At 41.8% G+C, this 26,188-nt stretch overlaps 1 long non-coding RNA gene across 1 annotated transcript; it reads left to right on the top strand.

Moving 5' to 3' along the window:
* Positions 1–5,689: 5,689 nt before the first annotated feature.
* On the top strand, positions 5,690–26,188 carry LOC129335002 (uncharacterized). Its single transcript, XR_008597554.1, has 3 exons — positions 5,690–6,027; positions 24,984–25,089; positions 25,943–26,188. It is a non-coding gene; the product is annotated as an uncharacterized LOC129335002 (long non-coding RNA).

Consider the following 26,188-nt stretch of genomic DNA (forward strand, 5'->3'; position numbering starts at 1 on the left):
GGCAATGTGGGGGCTATTGATTATGACAAGGAATTCCAGAAGAAAGCATCCCATTGTGAGGAGACAAGGTAGGATGAGACTGACTACAAGATCTGGCTGGTGATGGTTGGAGCACCAGCTCACAGCAGGAGCGAACAAGTCTGGACAGGGAGGGGTGAGATCCAGTTTGCAGAATGTGCTGGGAATTCAACCAAGGAAAATGCCACAGGATGTGTTACAAGTTCAATTATGTCTGTGAGAGGCCCTTGTGCCTGCACATTTCCAGCTCTCAGCAGTCCTTTTCGGAGGGACAGGTGGCTGGGAAGGCTGCCAAGGGCCACAGTGGGAGCCACTACTCCCAGAGCATCGGCATTGCTCCAGCTAAGTAATTGGGCAGGGCTCCGTCTCATCCAGATGCTGGTCAGCCAGAGCTTCATGGGCCAGCCTCAGTCCGTCACCTTACCATCCACAGTCGCATCCTCCTCGGAGTACAAGATGCTGGAGTGGAGCCGGCCTCTGTGGCAGGGGAGCCTGCAACAGAGCTGGCCGCCAAACAAGAAGAGCCCTTGGCACACAGCACTGGGTGGTGCTGGACACTGAGGCCAAGGAGCTGGTATCAGAGGAAGAGGAAACACCTGCGACTCAGCTTGTTAACTAGTCAAGGGGATAAAAGGAGCACACTGAGCAAGGCTCAACATGGAAACAACCTTGCTCGCCACTCCCTGCACCTTGCATTCCTGTGCCTGAAAGCTCTCGACTCTCCCTTGCATCCAGTTCCCCAGAGATGGAACTCTCAGCTAACGACCTCGGCTCAGCTCCTGGACTTGAACCTGCCTGCCTTTCTTTGGACTGCCTTGCCTGTAAATTGACCTGGACTGTGGTACTTACCAAGTGTCCTTCACCCTGTTCTTGATCAGTTAACTACCAGGCTGCCTGCCAGATTTGGAAGGGCTTTACACAAGGTTTTTGTACCCCCAAATGGGAATGCCATCAAGACAGCTAACTTAAAATTGACCAGTACTGAGATGAGCCTGCATGGCCTTAGTAGCCAGGGATACAAGGCAGCTTATCATTTTGCTAGTCCTTCAGGGTGTTCTGGGGCACCTTCCCATCATCTGCCGGTTGCAGTTTGAGAGCACATTGTTCTGTGTAGCTTTCACCTTGAATTTTATGGGGCTTTCCAAGTGAGGGAGCTGGTGGCTGCTTCAGCCAAGGACCAGTCAGGCTGGACACAGGAACTCGGCAATTTGTCCATTGAAAGAAAGATGCTTTGAGCTCAGTTCAGCAATCCAAAACCGACCAGTGAGGTTGGAGGTTGACCATGCAGCTGCACAGTGTGGTGCAGGTGCCCCCCTACATGGTACAAGCGTTTTACAGTCTTCCTGGCCATCAGACTGTGTGGCCTGGGCCCCTTATTGATGCATGGAGTTGGAACTTATATTACCAGGTTCCAACTCATTGCTGTCTTGCAGCCCAGGTTGGCAGCAGCCAGCTTCCCACTGGGGAAATTTGGGTCTCACTCGTTCAGGATTGGGGCTGCAACCACTGCAGTGGAAGCCGGGCTGCCCCCAACCCATGTCCAGTCCATTGGGCAATGGATCTCAATGGCATACAAATGCTATACATCCTGTATCAGTCAGATACTAATGCTTCTCTGTTCTCATTGCAGGTGCTGTGGTGATGCCAAAGGCAGGCTGGCTGGCGAATGGCAAGGTGGAAGACACAGCACAATACTGAGTAGACCAGTGCAGGGTAGCCCCACAGAAGCTTGACACCTGGGTGGTCAATGCTCCAGTTGCCCAGAGATTTTGCATACTACTCTTATGGTGATTTTGAGGCATTGGACTGGATCCACAGGAGTGAGTCACATTGACTGGGTGACTCACCCCTCACTTTTTGGGGTCTCTTTAAGGGATCTGTGGGAAGTCAAAAGGTACATATGTGGACGCCATTGCAGGCTTTATCCTGGGTAGCAGGGACCACCCAGGCCACGCATGGATGGGAGTACACCCCCTGCCACCTGCAGTGCCCAGCAGGTATGCTGGGGAAGCATCCATCAAGTGGCAAGGGACCATTCAGTGAAGTGGATCCATTGCCCTATGCCTTGCCAATTCTCCAGTGGCTGTAATCAATAAAGTTATGGTCTGTTTTTATCCAAAGATGGTGTGTAGCGTATTCCTTGCCCAGGGCACCAGCCTCACCATAGCCCATATGGATGCAACTGTCTTGCTTCTTACAAGTCCAATGGGACAGAGAGAAAAGAAAACAGAAGGAGGAAAGAGTAATCAGGTTGTCCCACTTACTGACTCATACAGCCAGGAGACAGGGGTAGTTTCTAAGCATTAGAACTGGACAAAACACAGTTCCAGTGTTCAGGCACAGGTTAGGCAACACTCAGAGCTTCGAGTCCAAAGAGCTATTCCAGGTTTCTGAGTAACAGGTTGAGGTCAGAGACAAGGAAATCAGTTCCAAACACAAGCAGCAAGATCAGTAGTTAGCGGACACATTGCTTCCCCACAGCTACTTCCTTCTCTGTTGCTTTTAAGCCCCATGCTGTTTAACCAGATGTGCTGGATCACGCATCTGCCTGCTGCCTTAGTCCTGCTTCTGTAAGCACTCGTCACACTGTTGATGATGGGGTGGTGTTGTGCTGCTAGACTGGCACTGCTCCATCTAACTTGAAGGTTTCTCCTTCTCTGATGGCATTCCCGAGGCTCTGGTGATGAGAGGGGAGAGCTGGCCAGTACATGTCTGTATTGCCAGTCCAAGGCTGGAAAGCTGAAGCGCCAATGTGCTGGGTCCTGGCTGCAGATCTATGTCTTATCCCTCAGAGGCTGTTTCCTCCTGCAGTGTCTCCACATCTGGCTGTGGGTTTGGGTCAGGTTCACTGGCTGCCTCTTCCTCAGAGGAGTTCTTTGCATCTGTTTGCTCTGCAGGGCTTGGCTGGTCCATGACACAGGTAGAAGCTCTAGCTCAAACAAAGGCATCTCACATGTACTTGTAAAAGGAGAAAAAAAATAGTTCCCACCCCCACCCCTCAGTGTCCAGACATACTGAGTTGCCTCTATCTCAACCAGATTAACAGCCAGCTACCTCTTCTGCTAATATCCAGCAGTTTCTAAAACCTTCTTTGTGAGTAATTGCCTTCCAACAGACTCCAACTGTCATTGACCCAGCATTCCACCACTCTCATGGGCTGTTTCTCAGAAGAGGAGGAGCTGGTACCAGTCCTGTCTACCACAGTTGGTCTTTAAAGTTCATCATTGTGTCTTCTGTGCAGTCCCACATGGGAACTTCACATGCGCAGATGGTTCATATTATTGGCACTTGGAGCCGAAGTAAGAGGAACTGACTGGTTCATATTATCGGCACTTGGACCCTAGTGACATGGCCTCCCTTCCATTTCCTATACATGTTCTTTTTGAGTTTCAGCTCATTTAAATTTTTATGTGGCCACACTGGATTCTTTAGCTGTCTCCAGTTGATAAAGTTAGTCCAATCATTAATTTAGTTAATAACTGGCTGTGTTGTCATGAGCAGAGTATAAAATGCAAATAGGTATGGCTAGAAATGAAGGTTCAGCATCAGCTAGCTTAGATTCTTTCTATGTTTGTTGTTACATATGCATTCTATTTCAGGTGGGTAGCCATTTTTGTCTGCAGTAGGTGAGCAAAGGTCAAGTCTTGTAGCACCTTAAAGACCAACAAAATGTTTCCAGGGTATAGGCTTTTGAGAGTAATTCTCAAAAGCTTATGCCCTGGAAACTCTTTTTTGATCTTTAAAGTGCCATGGACTTGAACCTTACCTTTTTATTCCAGAGTGCCTATGTGAATAAATTATTACAAATCAAAAGTATCTGATTTTGTGGATGCTGTGGCCTTGACCATTACCCCTCATCTGTTATTACAGAGGTAATTGAGATCATTCTGAGTACATTATAGAAGAGATTTTTCATTCATTTATTTCCTTGGCCAAGCATAGGAGTGGAGCAGATGGGCAATTGTTTCCAAATACAATAAAGTGATAGATCTGTGTAATTAAAACCCACGTGGCAAAGCAACTCACCTTGCCTAAAAATGACTAGCCTATGTAGTCTAATGAATGTATAACAGTGATTTTTATCAGTACAAATATACAGCCCACATGAGAGCATCACACAAAGAAAAATGTTTTTAAAGAAATAGTGGAGTAGAAGGAAATTGCTATAAATACCAAAGGGACATGATGCCTGTCATCACTGATATGAGAGATGAAAAATGCCAAAGATCATGTGGGAAATGTAGTGAAGAAAAATGGAGGAACAGAGGCCCACCCACCTACAAGGAGCAAGGATTAGACACACAGCTTGTTTGAGCATTGTCCCTTGCCACTGGATTTTGCTTCTAAAACCACCTGCTCCCTCCAACAAAGTGGTGCTTATACTAGGCTGGCTACAGTAATTATTCTCTCCAGTGGACTAATTTATCTTGGTGGAAAAAAGCGTTTAATGTGTTACTTATTCCATTTCCTACAGTCTCATCTAACATGCAAGGCCTGTTTGAATTTTACTTTCTGAACCTGGACAGCATGTAATGCCTTTTATGTAGCTTGCACAAAACTGTGTGTGATAGAGATTTCTGCAATATCGGTGGCAGTGATTCTTGGCTATTTGAAGCCAGCATGGTATCGTTCCTTTAAAAAATTACTGAGAACTAAATCCCACTGAAATCTATGGAATTTACTTGCAAATAAAAATTCTTGTAACTTGGGCCCTAGAGGAAAAATGTTAACTTATTGCTGGCAATTAATTATTTAGAAGTTTGGTTTTGCTGCAAGAAGCTAGAACAGTTACTCTGCTGGAAGTTGTTTCCAAAACGGTGTCCTCCCCATCCCCCGTGCTTTAAATACTTTGGGATAGGAACTTGAAAACTGAAGTTACAGATTTTTTTGTCTCTTTTCAGAATTACATTTATATGCATCTTGTAAAACCAGGGGGAAGAGCAATGTGATTGCTTCAAGTGGCAGATCTTGGGTAAGTGTGGCTGTGACAAGTCATTGTGTAAATTGTGTCTCAGAGGGTAGGTAAATAAAGGAAGCGATTGAGTTATTGTAGTGTGAGCTTTAGAGGCAACAACCTGTCTCATTATATGTAGGAAGTGGACTGAGAAGATTGTTCATTTATATACTTGCTTGATATTCCAGTCTACCACAAAATGATGGACAGTTTACAAAAATATTTATCATTTTATGTGTTTGTATATATACACCTTCATGTACATGGGCTAAGATAAATGAGAAGCTAAGAGAACAATGTTAAGCAGATGTATTCAGAATAAAGTCCCATGTTATTCAATGGGGTTTATACACAGAAAGGTGTCTCTGGTTGCAGTCTAAGCCAAGTTGAAAGGTAACAAAGATAGCACAAAAATACATTTATTTCTGTAGCATTAAGCATAATATATAATGAATGGCAGATAATGTTTCCATAGACTGCTACATATGATCCTGCATCATCATGTTTCAAAACTTGCCCCAACAGTCATAGCAACTGCTGGAGTTAAAAATCTTAGTATTAAAAATTATTTTTTGTTCATTTATATTAGCAGATGAAAAGTCCATGAAAGAAGAAATTATAATACGTCAAAACAGAATTTTTTCTCCTGCCTCTGAAAAGGTAGTAGGTTTTCTTAATTCACCATGGTAATTTGTTTATATCCTGTTCTGAGGAAAATACCTTTGTGGGTTTATAAAAAAATAAAATCTGTTATTTTTTCATGTGGCCAAGAGATGGCAGTAAGTGCTGAACAGTATGCTTTATCTTTTGAGATACTTCACACCATCAGAACAAAAGACTATCCTTTGAAATGCAAGTATTTGCTTTGAATATTGACATCAACAAAAAAAAGAAGTGGTTTCAGCTTGCATCAGTAGTATCATCCACGCCTAGAGAAATGAAAGACTGATCAATTTTGTTTGTTTTCAGAGACTGTCATCATAAAACGTTTTCAGGATTGATTGATAAATAGTGTCGAGATTGCCAACAGAACTCATAATGATGCAAGCTCACAGGTACGTATTACAAATTTGTAGTTAACTAATGACTGAATGTTCTCCAGTTGCTAGTAAAAAAGCCTCTCCCTTTTTCTTGCCTTCTCTTCTTCCCAATCACCTGACCAGCTTTCCTTTCTCCTGGCAGCCTCTCCATGAGAAAACTCAGGCTACAGTGCTGGCTGGGCCAAGTCCAGTTGCACAGAGCCTACTGCGTTGGTCCCATATGCACAGTAGGGAACCGACAAGGACTTGTAGGGGGCATCTCATTTTCCTCTGCATCCCCTTCTCCACACTACTTCCTGTTTTCTTCCCTGCTTCCTTCTCTCCAGTTGCTAGTAAACCCTGCTTCCTTCTCTCCTTCCCTCCCATCTATCAAACTACCTTTTATAAGCCCGTATCTTCAGTTATATTTATTATTTATCCTCAATGGGGACCTAAAGCAGCTTACATCACTCTCTCTCATTTTATCCTCACACAACTACCCTGTGAGGTAGGTTATACTGAGGGTGAATGACTGCTCTGAGGCCACCCATTTATGGCAGAGTGGGGATTTAAACCAAGGTCCCCCAAATCATAGTGGAAGAGCCAGTTTGGTGTAGTGGTTAACAGCACAGGATTAGAGATGGGCACGAAACTAAATACGAACCAAAAAAACCCACGAACCAGCCTGGTTTGGGGTTCGTGAACCAGGGTTCATGGAAGCTCGTTTCCATGAACTTCCACGAACTGGACTACTGGTTCGTTTGGTTCATATTAAAGGGCCAGTTTAAATGGCCATTTCCCTGGAGGTGCAGGACAACGGAGGAGGCCGAAAACGGCCATTTGAGGGGCAGAAAGGGCTTGTTTGGCCTTCTCCTTTGCTGCGTGGGCCTGCAGGGCAGTGAAGGAGGCCGCCACCACCCCAGCATCAGAAGAAAAGGTAAGTGGGGGGCTGGGGCTGGGGAGTGGGGCTGGGGCTGGGGGCTCAGGTTTGGGCCCTTTAAAGAGCCCTGCCTTGCAACTGGCAGGTCCCTTTAAACTATCAGCTGGCAGGTGGAAGGGGGGATTCCCCCGCCTGCCTGCTGATAGCCTGCCTGCTGATAGTTTAAAGGGACCTGCCCCTTGCAAGCGGCTGGAAAGGGCCCTTTAAATGGTTAAATGCCCCTTTCCCTGTCAGAAAGGGGAATTTAAACCCCACAAATCACAAACTGGTTCGTAACTGGGCCAGTTCCGAGCCAATTCGTGGTTTGTGGTTTGTGGAAACCCCACAAACCATGAACCCCATGGTTCGTTTTTTTTTCTGGTTCATGCCCATGTCTACACAGGACTCTAATCTGGAGAACTGGGTTTGATTCCCCACTCCTCCACTTGAAGCCAGCTGTGTGACCTTGGGTCAGTCACAGCTTCTAGGAGCTCTCTCAGCCCCACCCACCTCACAGGGTGATTGTTGTTGTGGGGATAATAATAACACACTTTGTAAACTGCTCTGAGTGGCTGTTAAGTTGTCCTGAAGGGCAGTATATAAATCAAATGTTATTATTATTAATAGTCTGAAACTCATACCACTATATCTATCACTACATGGTTTTTTGGGGGAGACTAGTGTTGAACAGTAGAAAGCAGTCAGACCTGGGTGAGTTATGCAGGTTACATGGTAGCAAGCCACCCAGTGGTTGCTGATATGCCAGGTCCCAATGAGTCCACCTTCAAAGGCCAAAACAGCCCTGGAAAGAGCCCTGCCACCTCCCACCCCCTTTTACTGAAGAAGCCATGACATGAAGGCTAGTAATGCTATGTGGTTGCCTAAAATGGCCACTAGGAGCATTTATTTCTTAACTCTTCTTGTTCTGCTTCTTTTATTTTGAGGGGTTTTAATACACATACGGGAGGGAAGACAGCATGGTATAGCCCAATATGTTCAAATCTCAGAAGCAAAGCAGGGTCAGTACTTGAATGGGAAACCAACAAAGAAGACTCTGTAGAGGAAGTCAATGGCAAACCACCTCTGCTTCTCACTTGCCTTGAAAGCTCCTTGCTAAGGTTGCCATAAGTTCGTTGTGACTTGAGGCATGTACTCTCTTAATACATATATCCTTTTTAAAAAAGATATCAGAATATCCTGCAAAACTGGGACAGTTTTTAGGTTTGTAGAAAAATCCATGTCGTCTGTTTATAGCTCCAGTCTTTGAATTTTTTTTAAAGAATTGATTTTTTAGAACAAATAAACAATCACAAATATATAATAACTAGCAATAAGGCCTATTCTTTGGGAAAATACAATAGGCCCTAGCAGTGCCTCCTCTCCGTGCCTCCCTCCGTGGCATCAGTCGAGTTGGCAACCCTTCTGGATGCATGGGGAGCGCGGCGAGGGGGAGGGAAGGGAGCAGGTAGCCTGATGTGCTCCTGCATCTGCCAGCCACTCAGTATGGCCAAACCGTGTGGTTGGAGGAAGTGTGGGGAGCATAGGGGAGGGAGGGGATCAGGCAGGCTGAGTGTTCCTGCGCATGCCAGGGTGGCTGGAGGCACGAGGAGCGTGGAGGGGGGAGGGGATCTGGCAGGCTGAGTGCTCCTGCACCTGCAGGAAAATACAATAGGCCCTAGCAGTGCCTCCTCTCCGTGCCTCCCTCCGTGGCATCAGTCGAGGGAGGGATCAGGGAAAAGATTGAGTGCTCCCTCCTTCTCCAGCCCCTTGGCCGCTGCTCGGCTTGTGCAGGGTCCCATGGAGGCAGTGGGGAGCCCCACCCCTCCAGCCACTATGGACTTTGGGAGGGCCTTGCCACCACGCTGAGCCTTCCCACAGTAGTGGCGGGCTTCTTGGGCGCCATGGCACCGGTGGAAGGCTCATCTGTGGCAGCAATGGGCACTGGACTTTTCTGTGTCTCTGGAGGCCCTGATGAAGCAGTGGGAAGGCAAACCATTTTGCCCTCGACTCACTTCTTATCCCTGCATACTGCACCTCTGCGGGTATAAGAAGTGAGTAATCGGGAGCACAGTTTGCCTTTTATATAGTAGGATAACAACAACAGCAACATCATTTGATTTATATACTGCCCTTTAGGACAACTTAATGCCTACTCAGAGCAGTTTACAAAGTGTGTTATTATCCCTGCAACAATCACCCTATGAGGTAGGTGAGGCTGAGAGAGCTCTGAGAAGCAGTGACTGATCTAAGGTCACCAAGCTGTCTTCAAGCGGAGAAGTGGGGAATGAAACCCAGCTCCCCAGATTAGAGTCCTAATTATAGTTATATACATTTCCAAAAAATAATTATTCTAATACAAAATGACTTCCACTGAAGAAGACTGGATATATCCAAAGCATATGCTTAAGAGATGAGTCCTGTATTACAACACCAGCAATTAGACATTGTACTTAATCTGTTACTAAAAAGGCGCTTCAGCTGCCAATGTACCCTAAACATAATTTTTTTGCTGAATAAGTTGCATCTTAAAATCCATAGAAGAAGCAGGAACAAGGCTTAAGGTCATATCCAATTGCTTCGGCAAATAGGGTAATCTATTCTTCATTCCTGAGACTCTGCATATCTTATTTGTTAACCAACATCAAATATTTATAAACAAATATTGTAGAATTTGTTTTCTGCATTGATTCAATGAGAGTTTCCAAAAGTGGGGGAGACTCTGAAACATTCAATGCTGCAGGACCATAGTTAGATACCAAGAGATATTGCAGGTATAATTATTGCCATTCAGAACAAGTTGACAAATCATATCTAGACCTCAGCTGAGAAAATGTCAAAAACTTGTTGTCAAAGCATATCAGTTGATCCAGAGTAAAACTCCCCCATCTGTTTAAGCCTTCTATTAAAAAGATCTCTTCCTGATTTTTAGATATAGATTAGCCCATAAATGTTAATTTAGCATAGGAAAATGGGTCAGATTGATACTGCCATGACATCATATGCTTGATCACGGCTGGTCACTTCACTCCCTTGACTCTAGCAATGAATCTTGGAGATTGCTAGGCAACATCCAACATTGTGACAGAGATCTTGCAACATAGTGTTACTAACATGGATTAGTCCAAGAACATGTGAAGTAATAGTAAAGGATTGCCACTCAGTAAGTAAACACAACCAACCTTGACATATACAAATTTTGGAATGGAGCTTTTGTTTTCAGGACAGATACTATAACTTCTCAACATGTATTGTGTGGGAAAAGTTCACATTTTAGAAATTACCCACTGCATCAACATATTAACCCCATTCACATAACTTAATCAGTGGCTATGGATATGTCAATGGTAGAAAGAGGGGTTGCATGGATTTGCTCTAACCTCAGGTGTTCATGTGACAGTCTGAAACAAGTCTACATGTGTGCACTCTTTCCCCTTGTGTTCACGGATATGTCACAATAGCAGGTATTTTGTGCTTAATTATTCTAAGAGAACTATCATTCTCTAAATCAGTACCTAGTTTGTTAATAATTTATTTTTGCCGTTTGTTTTCAGATGTTATAAACCTTATTAAATCTTTGCCTTTGGACCTTTAATCCAGCTCCCCCTCACTTTACTTTAAACTTATACCTCAGGAGGGTTCTGGTCACATCCAACACTCTTTTTTATTTCCACTCACACAGAGCTTCAGCTGTTCCCTACTTTACCCAAGATTTTACCTTGAGAACACCTTTCCTTTTGAGGTTATGTGACCTTTGTATTGCTACCTCCCTGACTCCCTCAAATGGTTTATGCTGCCAACAAAGGCTTTCAACTTAGACATTCTCAGGTTAACTGTTGATTTGGAAGGCTTGTTATAGAGGGTAGTTTAACAGAATGGTCAGCGCATGAGGGTAGTTGTGAAAGAAAAAAGACCTTTCTTGCTTAAACAAAAGTAGAATGCATTTATAAGAACTTAAGTGTGATGGTCACAGAGTCTGGGCAAATATATTGATTTCAGAATGATTCTTAATCTTGGTGGTTTCAAAAATAATTGTATCTTCTTAAAGGTATACTCACTGTCACACAAATTAATTTTCCACACAGATCTTTATTAATAGAATAAACTTTCTTCTCATCCACACAAACATAGATTCACTTAGGCCTTTCCACACAGCTTGTATGGCCTAGATAGATTAATCTTTTCTCAGATATATGCAGACTCCCCTAGGTATACATTCAGTTTGCCTGACTTGGACAGAATTAGGTTCTCATGTCTCCACGCAGTTTGCCTGATTTAGCGAGAATTCTATCTCTGAGACACTCAAAGACAGATTGAAAACTCTTACTAAAAATTGCAGTTGAGTCTGCCCCTAGGATGCAGTTACTGTCCAATCAAAGCAGACTCCATTCACCCATCCAGTCCCCCCTCCTTCTTTCCTCAAAGTCCTGCATTTAAACCCAGGTTAACAAATATTTTAAAACCCCATATTAACAAGCAGAAATAAAACCCAAGATATTTAGATGCAAAATATTACATATTCCTATGCAACACTGGATTTAACTGTCATTCTCTAAATCAGTACCTTGGCCGTTTTCACACTGTCTATAAATCGCACGAGACTCATGGAAGGCTGCCAGCTTTCTCGCACGATTTTTGACGCCATCTGTTTACAAAACACCACAAACAGTGATTTATGGCGTTTTGTAAATGGATGGTGTTAAAAATCGCGGGAGGAAGCCAGCAGCCTTGCGTGAGTCTCCCGCGATTTATAGACAGTGTGAAAACGGCCTACTTTGTGAATGAAAATTGTTTGATTCTATCCACATACTTATCTCTAATTAGATGCTCTGAAAGGAACAGTACTGGTAACTGAGAGAGTTGTGAAAAAGCAAGGCTATTTTTTCTGTTGGACCTGGGTTTGATGATATTGGGAAGCAGGTTGTTTTCCCCACAGCATTGTGGTGCATTCCTGCACCTCCCAGGGTTTTCCAGCTTTTCTTCAGTCTTTCCCAAACCTGCTTTGCTGTAAAGTTTTGGGGGAAATCACAGTAAAGCCCGGATGGCTACTGTGTGGGCAGAAAAGTTTGGATTTTCCTAGTCTTGTCCATATGAAAGGCATTTTCCCTATCCCCAAGGAGACCATCTCCCCATCCCACCCCCTGCCACCAGACAGCTTTTTAAATTGGTCAAGTTGAATGTCATTATATTATGGTGATGATACAACAATCTGTGCATCAGGTTCTCTGAATTCCAACATTTCATTTTTTTTAAAGAAGTAAATCTCTAGCTCCTTTCACTGCAGAAATGTAAGAAGAAAGGAGTATCTTTTCTTAAAAACAAACAAACGGAAAATTCCTGGTGGTATGGAGGGGGACAAATAGGGGGATAGACACTGCTGAGGGACTGAGACAGGGAAATGGTGGGGGAACCTGCCATGCGAAAACCATCAGCTACCACAGCAGCAAGGGGGATGCTACACAAGCCTGTGCCAGAGTGAAAAATATCTAACATTCTCAGTGCTCTCTCCTATGATAAATATCAGGAAAAATAAGAGCATTACATTTCGAATAGTCTTTCTGCTGTCAACTGACCCAAGTTCTTCCAAGAAGTGGAGCATGCCGCTTATACTGTCATGAGCGCATAGTATACACTCATTTTCTGAGGTACTCTATAGTGCTGTTCAGTGAAGGAGTGAAAGCTGAACTTGGTAATTGAGAATGAATGTCAAGTAGTGTCAAGACTCCTCAGTTCATAAGCTGATAACGCTTTGTGCAGTTGCATTTTTATCAGTGCAGGTGCTTTAGTCTTAGATTTTCTTCACTGTTATATATTAAACTACTGCTAGCATTACATAAGAAAAAGAGGTACTTAGATATTCTTTTGCAAAAGTAATGTTTAACAATTAAAAAATCAGATCCTAAAACAAGTTCCTTTTGCTAAAGATTTTTCCCTCTTGCCCTATGTTTTATTTGTGGTTTTTATGTTTCTGTATGTGTATTTTAGCTTTGATTTTAATTGTTTGAATGATGAGTTTTGTTTGACTTTAATGGTTTTTATGATGTGTTTTCATTATATATGTTTTTAATCTGTTAACCACCTCGGTGGCCCTGATGAGGATGGAAAGGTGGGGTATAAATTTAAATAATATTAAATAAAATTAAAATAATCTGTGATAATGACGAGTTATGTCTATGTGAATTGGGTATGTTCAAGTGTACAGTTCATATTTTGTTGGTGTTTGTATGGCTTATGGCTTCGGCCGGAAAAGCAATAAACATATTATTATTATTATAATCTGTCATGAAAGAATTTTTAATGGAAAAATACTGATAGATTTCAAAACCGTAAAGAAAAATATGAAAACATCTGGGCAACTTCTTGGTGATATGAGGGATAATATAAGTTTGAAGTGTAAGAATGGATTTGAAGGAATTCTAGCAAAGAGTTTCTTTGTTTTTTCTAATAGTACTCCTCCAATGTGATTAGCTATTTCTTAGAATTTATCTCTCTAGAACTGAAATATTGATCTCCTTTATAATACCCAGTATTGGTCATTTGGAGGTCCACTCACAGTTTCTTTCAACCCTTTGTTGATGTTTCAGAGTGTCACCATATTATTGGCAAATCTGAGAGATCATCAAAAACATGGTTTAAAATTAGGTACAATGCCTCTCTTTTGTAATAGATAATTAGCTTAAAAATCCCCTCCTGTTCCTGTTCCTGTTCCTGTTCCATAAGTAAAGGCAGAACAATGCCTTAGATGAGCAAAAATGCTTTACTCCCCAATTTAAATCGATAACAATATAATCATTTCAATTTATTCTGCAGTTTCAGTCAGGACAGGAGACTAAAACTAGAATCAAAGGTTTCTTTGTTAGTTACATGGTAATGCTTAAAAGATGTCAACTAGCTGATCACCGTGGGCTGAGGTACACTTAAACAAGATAAGCACCCAAAGGCACTTTATGGCTGGACAGATGGGAGCCAGGTAAGCTGATGTGATGGTAACTCAAGAATTAAACTGGGCCTGGTTCCTTTCCTTTCCTTATACAGCTCTTTTGGCCACAGCCTTCAGCCTCATCCCATAAACTGGGCCTAGTTAGTCTTGTTGGCCCTGAACATGTCACCTTAGATGTTGCAATGCTCTCTGGGCCCCTTGGCACACATTTATTTATTTATTTAAGGAGAAATCATCCTAGTCACCTTCTAAAGAGAAAACAATCTAATAATTTTTGTCTTCTATTTGAATGGGAGTTTTAAGGGTTAAATATCTCCATTGTTTGGAAACTTGAAAAACTCTTATAGATGCAGATCCGATAATCCTTCTATATGTGAATGTTGGTGAAATACAGTTTTAAACTCCTCAGATATGGGGGCACATTTCCTAATGTTTACAAAATCCAGTATTTTCTCACATTCAGTAAAGGTATAACATTCCCTGTCCCTTCAGTGCAGCAATTATTCAAAATCTGTTTTGATATTTAGGGGGTGGTTAGCCCTAGGGTGAACTTTCCCCCTTTCTTACTTGTAGATGAATCTTCCAAGAATAGTGTTTTATACATAGGATAAGTTTATCTGTCTAACATTCTCTTTCTCCTCAATTACATAGGATTTTATATATGATTTTTAATACACATACAAATACCAAATTATACTAGTTAAATGCAAAATTGCTTTGAAGCCCTGCAGATAATACTGAATGTTTAACAATGGCATCGGGGAGTCATAAATAAGGAACAATGAATACTGACATCCGTTCAATTATCTAGATAGTGATTAAAGTAGATCTCAACTTCTTGTTGAAGAACAAGTAAAAGATTATGTCAAAATTGGAGAAGACTTCAACAGCTAAAAGCTATTCAAAGCCAATTGAGCATGAGTAGGGCTGCTGAATAATGCAGACAAGATAATGAACTGGAGACAAATGATCTCAGGAGGCTATGTTCTTAGTATCAGGAGAATATGTTGATAAGCCCGATTTATTATCTTAACATCTTATGGCAATGACCTCCAATTTACAGAAAATACCTGAGATATTTATAAATGATGTGTTATTGCCTTTAACAACACCACAGCACATTTCACCAATTTACATTCACTTCTAGGAGCCCCGGGGCAAGATAGTGAAGTGTTTTGTGTTCTACTTTATTTCACAACAATGTCTCTGAAAGCAGATTTTGACTTTGGGACCCCAGCCTAAAGCATGCTCCCAAGAAAGAATTTAAGAGTTGCTTTAGGTAGCTCGACCAAATGCCTGTTCTATTGGTTTAAAAAAGGCAACTGTGCTTCATACTGTGAAACATAAAACTTATGAATCTATTTGGTAATTCCTGTGCAGTTTATGCTTTACTAATATTCACTGCAACTCAGAGTAATTGTTGTTTCTTTAAAGTTGCTCTTTACTCGGTTTTGGGAAATTAAAACACCTGAACAGCAGATCCACACAGACCATGGCCACACTGATGTCTCCAGCAATCACACCATTGTACCCACAAGAAATCAAAAGGGCATAACAGTGTGGGCAAAATGGATAGGGTAGAACCAACTAATCACAGGGCAGAAGCCATAGGGACTTGTCCCCAGGGAAATGTGAGGTGAGGGACCAGGAAGGGTGGACTCATGTAGCACCAGGCCATTCCCACAGGCTCCCCTCCAACCTGCTTGAAGGCATAGGCCTTTGTTGAGCAGGATGAAGGCAGCAGCATGAAATAGGAGATGAGACCTCTGACGTCCCACACCCTGGAGCCAGGCAGTGATTCATCCCCAACCTCTCAGGGGTCTGCACCAGCAGCAGAACTAGGAGCTGGCCCAGAGCACAGCTCCACCCTGCAAAACTTCCCCTTCCCTGCAGCCTGCTCTATCCCATCCAAGAACATGGAGTCCACCCTCAGCAGTAAATTGCCCCCACACACTGAGTCATCCTGGGGATTCACCAATCCCCACAGTCCAGAGGGCACACCTTGAAGAAATGAGGGCACTCCGTTACACTAATGGTGAGGTTGATGGTGAGGCTGATGGAGCCTGACCAGGGAAGGGGGAGCAAAGGGTTTGGAAGTGTGCACTGGGAAGAACCTCACCCCGCAGGTCAGCTGCAGGATTCCTCTACCTCACACACATTACCCAGGTGGCCAGACCCCATGACCTGAGTAGGATGTGGGGCTACGGTTTTGTGCTTGACCATGGCCCAATCATGCCCCCATTCCTTTGACATGCACATTACTCATGGCCATACTAGCATTCCTGCACAGCATGGAGGCTGGTTAGACAGTGTGGCAACCATCCAGCAGTGGCTAGAGATGGCAATGACCATAATGCAAGTACTCATGCAGAACATGAGGTGGGCTACTGGTTGCTGTTATGGACTTGCCATGTGGTGGCTGGCCCATAGGCCTTGAATACATAAGGAGGCATCTACACCAGTTTGCTGTGGCCATGGGCAAGTTCTGGGGCCTCCTAGGACCACCACCAGCCAAAGGGTGCTGTGGGAGATGATAGCTGACATTCCCGCTATCACCTGTGCAACCTGTTCCATATTTCCTCTTGACCCCCTCCCCCCCTCCCCCCACATCCCTTTGGCTATATGTCTCCTGTTGTGGAATTTGTGTTCTAGTAAAGTCTGTTTGCTCATGCCTGTGTACTCCTTTGAGTCCTTGGTTGGTGGGGGGGGGGGGAAGGGGCAGCACTCTGTCATAGGCTTGAATGCCTGTTGGGCAAGAGGGACTAAGGGGGAGGGGCTGAGACAGTCTTGCCACTGTCATGGAGCAATCCAAATGCCAGCTGCTCAGCATGTGGACACATTGCTGCATGGGCTGCTGCCACTGGTACTCTGGGTCAGTGTGCCTGCAGGAGACACCAGGGTGTGCCCTTGCGGTGGCAAAAGGGCATCTACTGTGGGGTGAATCAGGTCCACAGGGGACAGCTGGCCCTCTGCATCTACTTCTTTCCTGTATGCCCTGTTGGTGAGTTGTTCTCTCGCTTTCCCATTCCCCAAGTGTGTGTTTGAATTGCCATTGTGGTATGGGATGCAAAGTCTCACAGTCAGAGCTTTTTTTCTGGGAAAAGAGGTGGTGGAACTCAGTGGGTTGCCAGCACAGGGGGCAACTCTTTGCAGGAGGTGGTTCCCCTGGTACTACATGTGCGTGTGCAAAGTGCGTGCACGTTCCCAGGACCAATGACATCACTTTGGGTCAGCTGGAACAAGGGGGGAGTTTTTAAAAGTTTAAATTGCCCTTGGCGAAAATGGTCACATGGCTGGTGGCCCCGCCCCCTGATCTCCAGACAGAGGGGAGTTTAGATTGCCCTCTGCACCACTAGCAGCGCGGAGGGCAACCTCAACTCCCCTCTGTCTGAAGATCAGGGGCTGGGGCCACCAGCCATGTGTCCATTTTCAAGAGGTTCCAGAACTCCATTCCACCGTGTTCCAGCTGAAAAAAAGCCCTGCTCACAGTCATGGCACAGATTGACATAACTCTGTGCTGCACAATTGGCATCTGGTCTATCTGTGAGTGGACTGGGGTTTATATTGGCTGCCAGGTTCTGGCATTGGACATGGGGGGAGAAGGGATTCAGCTGGGTCCAATGAGTGCTTGGCATGGTGCTCATCAGCCTCCTCTGGTCCTCAGGGCACTGGGGGCATGACAGCTGCTATGTGTGGAATCATTGTTCCTGAACTTCATGGACATCTATGGGCTATGCCATGGGTTTTGCAGGTGTAACTGAACTGCTGCCATGGGGGGTTCCTGGGCTGGCGTTGCTTGCCAAGCCCCAGATCTACCTCTCTTTCTTGGCTCAGAGGACTGTACCAGGGCTGCTCTGACAGGGGGCATCAGAGTTCTGGTGCTCCGCTGACATATCTTTAGGTTATGTCAGCATATCCCTGTGATATGTCAGTGTAGCAGATGAATGGCTTCCTATGCACCTCCTCTTCCCTGGGGTTGCACTGTCAATGTTTATGCATTTCCAGTGTATATATGCATGTAGATTACTGTCCTATATGTTCTGCTTGATTTTTCTCTAGGCTATCAGTTCCATTCACTTTCATTTTACTACTACCATTTAACCCTAGTGGTTTGCTAGCACTTGCCCCACTTGCAGTGGAGCATGGGTACTTCTTTATGTAGCATTACTATTAAATACATTATGAGTAGGACAGCAGCCATGGAAGTCACTGTACAACAAGTGAGTGAATGGTTTGCAAAAGGAAGAGAAGGAGACTAGAGAAACCCATCATTATGAAGAATATACATCCTCATGAGAAATGATCAAAATGGCTTCAGCTTCAGCATAGGAAGTCGTGTGGATTATCTTGATGTTGGTCCCCAGTGACACATCATTATCCTTATGCATATGACATGTCTGAGTTTGTGAAGGAAGGAAATGATTGAGTTGTACTTTAAATATTTATGAATATCTACAACCTGTGAACTTACAATCTTAGAATGAGTTCAAATATATATTTTCATCACTCAATTACTGTGACAATGCATGAAATAGCTTTTGAAGATCAAATATTATAGTTAGGGTTGTACCTTTAATACAACATTGGCCTCAATCTAGAGAACAATTCCCCCCCCCAGCAAATTCAGAGCGTAAGGAGGCCCTCAAGAACAGAACAGGATGTGGGACAAGAGCTACAACAGAAAGAGGAAATTGGAGGAATTTCTTCTTTCCACATTTTGTGTCAGGTCTTGCCAATATTTTTTAATGGAGGTTCAAACATTCAGCTGCAAATCATTGAGTCATCATTGAATATGAATGCATACATATATGCATTAGTCATCCTAAAACAAAATTTTAAAAATGAGCTTTTCTGTTTTATTTTTATTTATTTCTATGTTTATTTATTTTTGTTTTATACATGCAAAGTAATTAGTGGTACAAAGTATTATTTTATGAGGCAGTTAGCATTATTCATAAATAGTCATGCATACAAACATATTAAGTCACTTAGATCAGTAATTAGTAATTTTCAAGTCCTGAAAAACAGCAGGGAGCCAATTGGAATATCCTACTTGGCCTTCTTGCACTTTCAAAGAAGGGCAGCATGTGTTTTTGAATGTGTTTTTCTGAGGGCTACTAGAAAATAAATGAACATGACTTAGTCACTATGATGAATTAATATGCACACTGACAACTTATAACTGTAATATTGCTTGGGGAATTAACTATATGAATATATACATATCATTATATGTTTTAATGGTTTATTTAATTTTCTGAATAATATACCACTTAAATGGAAATTGATAAAAATACAGAACACAAATATAAACTTATATCAACTTTGTCTTGAACCTATTAGAACAAGGCCCATTTTAATGAGGAAATTAATGTATTAAGCAGTTCATTATGGATAAGCATTATTTCTCATTGTTAAGAATTTGTTGCTGGAGACCTGTCACAGTCACTCTAATTATGATTAATACCTTATCTTGAATTCCATTGCCATTCACCTATCGGGAACAAACGCAAACTTCTATTTTAAGTCATAGTTCACAAAAACAGGGTGATTTATTGAAGTGATATTTTATTCATTTGAACATTCATATTTAACAAGGTTTTAAAATGTAACATTGATTTTAAAAGTTTTAAATGTATTTTACCCATGACGCGCTGTAGAAACCTATATGTTCTTTTGGATAACCCGTAGTTGTGTGTCTAGTAGAAATGAAGCATTTCAGCAATTTGATTACCACTTTCCATAAATAGTCCTGTTTTACAACTACTTAAACAAACACAAAAAACAGTGGTACAGGGTAATCCTTATTGTGCCAATGGTAAAACAACCAAACTAAGTATTAAACCCCTCATTTTCAAGATCTATGTTTAACAACTCTTTCAAGTCTTCTTATTTTACCTAGACGTCTCACACACCAAATTTTATCACAGAAATGCAGATGAATGCATTTCAGATTATAGTGTTATGTTATAGCAAGAACACATGCATATATTAACTGAAAGCAAAGCACCTTGTGGCTTGGGCAGAATTAAGGTTGCCAACTCTGGGTTGGAAGACTACAGCAGATTTGGGGAAAGCAGAGTTTAGGAAGTGAAATAATTTCAGTAGGGTGTAAAACTGGAGTGTCCACCCTCCAAAGTCACCATTTTCTCCAGGAGAACTAATCTCTGTAATCTGGAGATCACTGTAATTCTGGGAGATCTCCAGGCCCCACCTGGAGGTTGGCAACCTTAGCAGAGTAGTTATAGTGATTCACAGCTCTGATTCTTGAGAAGTCCCCTCTGAAGCCTGCACTTACCTTGAGTTTCAGAAGAACATTCATTTTTATAACACTTGATCTGTTCTGTAATTCCGTGTATTCTATTCTCAACAAAATGCCAATAATTAGGGTTATCAGACTATGATTTTAAATCAAAATTTGGCCAAATATTTGCAAAGTATTTTAAAATGTAAACCTGATACTGACACCAAAAAAATCAAGCACATTTTTCATTAAGAAAAATTATCCAGATTTCCAGTCATTAACTCTATGTGGTTTTCCTCATTCTGAAGATAAGCATTGCAGTTAATACATAATGGTGCATCACCATGTAAGCAAGGAAGGAAATCCTTTAAAGAATTACAAAAGTATTCTTTTTAAAGCAGTTAACTTTTCTTGTGAATAAATGTTTTAATTATCTTTGTAATTCCAAACCCAGTATCTTCTTCCTCTAGATTTTCATTATAACAAATAACAGATTGTATGCAATACCAAAATCTATCCTAAATATGAAATAAACATTCTTTGTAACTAAGAAAAGATTTCATATTGTGCATTTTAATGATATTTTCTCATTGGTACTTAGGGTCATATGTTTAAGAGTGTAAGAGGTACTTACAAGTTATTTCTTTCAGCCGTCTCCACCACTGATTTAATGGGTCTGCCCTTTTGAGAGTCACCCTTTATCATATTTATGACATTGTCTAGTTCTTCTGAGAAGAGCCTGCTGATTGTGTCCAAAGTCACGATATTACCTCCTTGAGGAATTTGACAACTGTTTTGATATTCCTTCAAATTATCAGATTTCTAATAACTGGATTATGGTTAAACCTTTTCTCTAAAGAGATCTCAGAGCAGTATATGTGTGGTTATATAATAGTTACATCAGTCAGGGACATTAGCTTTAGAAACAGAACTTAAATCAATTATGATTGGGAGTCACCTTCAAACCAGCTACTATTGTTTATTGTACCAAGTTCTTTTGCTGTAGCTTAGATATACATTAAACTGGGGATAAGATGAAATTCTGCCGTTTACTACAGAGAAGGTCCTGGAAAGAGATGGCCAGCTCTTATGCTCTGGGACCTCCTTACTAGAAAACATCAAGAGAAGTTCTGCAACACCAGCCAAATCCTACAAAATACTGCCTCGGGTCCAGTAATAACCAAAAGATTCAGATGGATCAATAAGACTGTAACACCAGCACAGATCTTTATAGCAAAGGTTACATGTGGAGTGTGTTTCAACCCATCACATCAATTTAATATTCATGAACTAAAGTAAAAATGATTGTACATGTGCAAGGGCACATAAAGGATGGATTGGGAGTTGGCTGCAGAGCAATAAATTATAGAAGACTGGCAGACAGAATACCAGTAGCAATCCAGACTTGGTGACTCATGGATGGCTGTTTTTATTCAATATTTGTTTTTATGACTAGCTGTAGAAACCAGCAATGTTTCTCCTGGGAATCCTATCAAAAACATTAACCTTTAATAAACATAAAGCAGGGACCAAGTTTGTTAACCTCCCACTGGAGAGCAAGAAAAAATGGCACGTATCTGTATATTAAAAATTATAGCTACTTGGAAAGCAAAGGCAAGGATGTGTGAGTTAGCCCTGCTTTGGATAACATGCTCTTGAAATTTTAAATCTATAAAGAACCCTATAAAAAGTAATGCCCATTTCTTTTTCTAGTCTAGCAAGTAATCACCATAATATAAATTGTATAATATTTGACTAAATGTCCTATGATTGCCACAAATCATGGCAAATGATAGGAGAAATATGTGAAAGATATACAAGAGCCAGCGTGGTGTAATGGTTAGCATGTCAGACTAGGATCTCGGAGTCTCTGGTTTGAATCCCTACTTTACAGTGGAAGCTTGCTGGGTGCTCCTTGGGCCAGTCACTCTCTCAGCCTAGCCTACCTCAAAGAGTTGTTGTGAGGATAAAATGGTTGAGCGAAGATATTGTAAACCATGTTGGGTCCTCATTGGAGAGAAATATTGGAGAGAACGATATAAATAAATATATTGTAACCTCTCAAATACATTTTATCTCCAGATTGAAGAACTAAAGTTACAAAAATATGTGATAAATTCCATAATGGATTAGCACGCACATGCACAATGGCTTATGATTAGACTCAAAACAGCACAAATCAGATTTAGAAGCCCAGAGCAATATCTTTCTTTCTCCAGCCTTGTGTCTTGTGTAATGCCTGCCTACTGCTATCTGTTGCCCATTTTTCTGTGCCCATTTCTCTTGCTGCTCCTATCCACCATCACCATTATTCTCTACTTTTCTGTGTGAAAATAGATGTAGTGATGCTTTGACTAGTCATGACCCCAACTGGGTCACCTTTCCAGTTGCCCTTTCCATTTTGGCAGTCTTAAGGTTACAAAGGATGCATGGTATTTCCCACCTCAAGGCATCTGGAAAACAAGTATCAAGTGCAGGATGAATAGGCCCTCTTCCTCTGTATCCAACTGCTTCCCAATTTGGTGGTAGTAGCTTCCTTATCTTCACAGGGAAGGCAGCATTCTCACTCTGCACCAACAGGGTGAGACATAAACTGGACATTATGGAAAGAACGTTATATTCTACCAAATGCAGGCTGATATGTATGTCCTGCTATCAATACTACCTATAGGTTAGATGCGGCAATGCGTAAACAGAGAAAGAAATCTACTTAGCATACTTCTACTTGTGGAAGAGGTTGCCAACAATCAAGTGCAACATCTCCCAGTCCCGTCCTAGTTGCCCATATGCACAATGACATAAATCCGTAAGATCTTGAGTGACAATCTCCTCCCTCTTCCATATTGTACCTTGGGAGCTATTTGGAGAATGAAGAAGCTAGTAGGTTCACCTCCAGAAATCCAAGATCAGTTGTGCACTGTACCTTGCACAAGTGGAAACAAATTTATTGTTGTTGTTCTTTCACCTTTCTCACTGAGATGCAAGGCAAATTACATACTGCAATTTATGTTATATTATAATATAATCAATAACTAGGACATTCAATACCTAGGACACTCATAGCAAAAATACAATATGATCAGCAGTTGGGACTTTCAATGAAAAACAGAATACAATGGAGTATGGTAGCTGTAAATTTGAAAAGTAGCATAAAGCCGAAACGTAGACAAAACTTTTCTGAATTAAAGCATAAGCAACTAACATGACATCTTTAGCAATGTCAAACTACCCTGTAGGAACATATCTACACCAGAAGATAGTACCTGATAGTCTAGTGTGCAGTCTCTGTCACTTACCAAGGTATCTCTTTGAGCTATTTTTTATAACATATCCCTTTAATCTGGGTAAAAAGCCCTCCTGAATAATTCAGTCTTACATAGTTTGTGGAAAGCCAGGAGACTGGGAGCTTTCCTGATCTTCTCAAGTACATGTATGAGCAGTTGTTGATTTAACCCAACTTCAGGGTGGTATATGCAGAAGGCCCTGTTTAGATGAATGAAGCTGCCATGTTGGAACATAGGGGGAGAGGCAGTCATACAGATAGGAGAGGCCAAGACCATGAAGGGCTTTGAACGTAACAGTCATGTCCTTGAACTGAGACCAGTAATTGGTGGGCAGCCAATGGAGTGACTGCAGAATGGAAGTGATATGCATGCTTCACCTAGCTCCTGAAAGTAAACGAGCTGCAGCATTTTGCACCAGCTGGAGCCTCTGAGTTGACTTTGAGGGGAGACCTATGTAGAGTGTATTACAACAGTCTCGATGTTACCATGGCATGAATTCATGTGGCCAGATCAGTCATGTCAAGGTAGGGGGCCATCTTCTAGTCCAGTCTAAGTTAGGAGAAGACCTTTTTTGCCACTGCATTTATTTGCTTCTCTAGCAGCAATGCTGGATTCAATATAGTCCCTAGGCTTTTCATGAAATCAGCCAGGGTCAACTGGACCCCACCAAAGGTCAGAAACATACATCCTTCAAGATCTCAACTTTTCCAATGAGTATCACTTCCATCTAGAACTGGGTATCATCTGCATATCGATGGCATCCAAGTCCATAGTTATAAATTATTTCTTCTAAAGGCTTTACATAGAAGTTGAATAACCCAAGGGATAAAGTTGCACGCTGTGGAAGCCCACAAGATAATTCCCACACTGAGGATGGCTCAGTGTAGGGTCCAATAGCTCTCTCAACCACTTTGACCAGAAAGGATGTTTTTTTAAGTAGTGGGCAGATACGCACCTCTTTGAGAGGCTGAGAGAAGGTGCCTTGAGTTAGTGACTGATTTAGGATAGACATCAAAGGCCCTTTTATGTGGTATTTACAAGATTTTAGTAGCCAAGATGGGCAAGGGTCCAGTGTACAGGTAGTGGCTTTTACCGATGCTAAGAATTCTGTCAATATCTGTCATTGTAACTGGGTCAAGATGATTAAGAAACATTACTTCTGCTTCACCTGTATTACAGCTGGCATCCCAAACAAAGTGTATTTGAGCTACTTTATAAGGGGGGGGGGAGTTTGCAAAGGTGTCACAGCTGATGCTCTGTTTTTCACCCAATGAGGATTCAGATTTAGAAGTCAGAAGATGTCGAGGTATCTTAAACAGCTGAGATAGATATGAACCAGCTGGTGCAATGGTTGGAGAAAAATAACATTTCTTCGCTGCTATCAATGGGCTTTTTAGCATGCTTTATCCAATTCAGCATGAATGCTTTATCCGATTCAGCACTGATGACTTGCCATGTACTAGTATAAAACTTTTCCATGCTTCTTCATATCATGTTCTCAAGAAGGTGGACAACAATTTAAAAAAAACACCTCTCTCTAACATGGAGGTCTCTCACTTATCCTCACATTTTTGTACTCATTATCTTTATTTTCTTATTCTCCTGCAGAATTTACCAACTGGAGGAAACGCCATTTACTCTAAATACAAGCAATACAGAAAACCAACCTAATCCAGAAAAACAAATGTTGCCTTTAGCAAAAAAGCCTTTACAAGTAAAATTTCTTCCTGTTTTTTTTTAAATTTCTCCCTTTCTGCACCAGTACATCACTGCTCTAGTTCAGGGTAAACATAAATATATACTTTTAAAGAACTTTCTTTCCCAGTAGAAAGCAATTTTCTACCTATTTTTTTTTATTTTGCCAACTGCATAAACAGAATACTTTATTTTAACAAATTAAAAGGACAAATGGGCTCTGCTTATGATTTCTCCTACTTGTGATTTTTCCCTTTTGAATTTTACTTTTTCTACACAAGCCCATTTCATAGCTTAGTATAATGACTTCTTTTCCTCCTGTGTGAGTCCATTCAGCATTACTTACATCATAACTCTAAAATACTAGGGAGAAATTTAGCAGGGGTAAATCTTGTAAGCATCCCATAATTACTTTTCTTTTGTAAATATCTTCCAAGCTGCAGAATGCTCTTACTCATAATTTTCCTTATAATTGCTCAGCAAGTAAGATAAAGATTTGAAGAATTTAGGTATGGAAAAATGTGGAAGAAGAGAAATACTAACACTCTATGCTTGGTCTCTTGTTCACATAGCTCATCGTTACTATAAAGCAAATGTAAGGCAAATACACCTACTCCAGGTCAAAGGAAAAGAATATCCTAGACATTAATAATGCCACTGGGATTATGTCTGACCTCACACCTCCAACCCTGGCATTGTTTAACTATATTCCACTACTTCTGAATTTCAATTATTTGTTCAGAGAGGCCATCCGTGAGTGCTGGGTGTAAGCCTGCCTTTAAGATGCAAAGCAGAAAACAATGAAAGTGCTACACAAGCGAATTAGAACAGCAGTACTTAAATGTATAAATTAACTGGGCTTCTTTTCACAGCTTTCTCTGTCTATTCTGAGAGGCTTCAGTCCAATGACATCAAAGGCAGGATTATGTAAGAAGATAAAAACTTGATTAATGTCCATGTTTGAAGTCATGAAAGTCCTCCCCTCTCCAAGCCCTCCTTGAAGCACAAAAAGCCAAGGTCCAGGTGCAGGAGCAATGCTACAGAAAGGCCATGAGATATCACAAGGAAGAAGGAAGATCTTTCTGGTGGCGGAGAGTGCTAAAATGCTGGAAATGCAC

The sequence above is a fragment of the Eublepharis macularius genome, chromosome 8 (assembly GCF_028583425.1).
Source record: "Eublepharis macularius isolate TG4126 chromosome 8, MPM_Emac_v1.0, whole genome shotgun sequence".
NCBI classification, from domain to species: Eukaryota; Metazoa; Chordata; class Lepidosauria; order Squamata; family Eublepharidae; genus Eublepharis; species Eublepharis macularius.